The sequence below is a fragment of the Mauremys reevesii genome, linkage group 1 (genome assembly GCF_016161935.1).
Source record: "Mauremys reevesii isolate NIE-2019 linkage group 1, ASM1616193v1, whole genome shotgun sequence".
NCBI lineage: Eukaryota > Metazoa > Chordata > Testudines > Geoemydidae > Mauremys > Mauremys reevesii.
Genome location: NC_052623.1, coordinates 222093217 through 222095100, shown reverse-complemented (window position 1 = coordinate 222095100; position 1884 = coordinate 222093217).

Sequence of the window (1884 nt, the reverse complement as noted above, 5' to 3'; positions counted from 1 at the left end):
TGTAAGGGGTTAACATGCAGTACCTGATGACCACCTGACCAGAGGACCAATCAGAGACAAGATTTTTTCAAATCTCTGTGGAGGGAAGCCTTTGTCTGTGTTCTTTGTTAGAGAGCTCTTTTTGGATCTAAGAGAGGACAATCATGTCTCCAAGTTCTCCTGGAGTAGTTTCTACTATTTAATAGTGAGTATTAATTAGAAAGGCGAATTAGTCTTTTGAGTTGCTTTCTATATTTGCAATTGTGTGTTTGCTAAAGGAAATTCTTTATTCCTGTTTGCTGATATTGCTTTTACTGAGAAAGAAGGGAGGGGGGATTCTCTCCAGAGATTGATAAGTTTAGACCCTGTATTGTTCTATCTTGAATTACAGAGACAAGTTACTTTCTTTTTATTCTTTAATAAATTCTTTTCTATTAAGGACTTGTTTGGTCTTTCTTTGGGTGGATTCTCAGGGAAAGAAAAGGGGGAGGTATCCCTCTGTAGTTAGATCCCGGTATCTCTCCTAGGAAAAGGGAGGGGAGAGGAAGCAGGGGAAATGGTTTATTTCTCCTGGGTGTAAGAACTCCATGGATTTGGGGCTCTTGGAATCCCCTAGGATTTTGGGGAAGGACTGTGTCTCAATCCACATTTCCTGACTGAGTGGTGGCAGCTTACTAGATCTAAACTAGGATTTTAGTTTAGAGGGAAACCAAGTCAGGTCCCCACATTGGAGCCCAACAGTTCCAAGTGGGGGTGAGACCTATGACATGGTGGCAGCAAAGGGGAGACCTACCCTAGGATTTTGGGGTGGGGGAAGACATGCGGGTCCTCACTTTGAAACCCCCCAGTTTCAAGTGACGGTAGACTCTGACAAAAGGATTGCAGAGTACCTCCATGAAAGTTTCCTAAAGATCTCCACTGAGGATTCCTGGGCATCCCTATGCACATAAACGGTCTTTTCAAGGGGGCCACCCTCTGCGTAGCCAGAGCAGCCATTGGGAAGCAGATACTCACTACACTTCACTTTTTCTTTACATTAAACATAAAATATAAGAGTATGTAACCCCTACAGTTAGATTGGAATTGCATACCTACCAGAGGTGCCTTCCCCAGCATCATGCTCAGCCACCATGCTGTCCTGCAAACAGTTGGACTTTAGGGTTAAAAATAGTTCCTGGCTCTTGGGGTGAATAGATCCCCAGCTCACTTGTCTCCCATTCTCCTCCTCTTCCTCATCTAGAATGTTCTCCTCATTGTTTCCTGAGGTAGCCTGAGACTCAGACTCCTGGGATGTGTCCATGCTGTATTTGGAGGTAGTGGTGGGATCGCTGCCAAGAATCACATGCAGCTCATTGTAAAGCAGCATGTTTGTGGTGCAGAACCAGAATGACTGTTTGCCTTCCTTGTCTTCTGGTTCGCCTGCCGAAGTTCTTTGATTTTCACATGGTACTGCTGCGTATCCCTGCTGTAGCCCTTCTCTCCTATGCAATCTTTTCATAAATCTCTAGTTTATTGTGCTGCATTGGAGCTGTGCCTGCACAGACTCTTCTCCCCACAGAACAATAAGTCCCATCATCTCCTGTGTACTCCAGGTTGGAGCATATTTGGGGTGTTGAGTCACCGTGATCACCTGGACTGGTGAGCTCTCCATGCTGATCAAATAGGAAATGGGAATTCAAAGTTTCTGGGGCTTTAACAGGGGAGGGGCTGTTTCCTGTGTACCTGGCTTCTGTGCAGCGGAGTTGAAAACGATGTCCAGAGAAGACACAGTGGAGCATTGTGGGACACCTCCTGGATGCCAATTAGGTGTTTTTATTCTAAGTAGCCTCAGTGAAGCATTTGGTCAGCTTCTTGAGAAGGGATTATTCTCAGTAAGTGCCCAGTCAAGAAACACTTAACTGACCC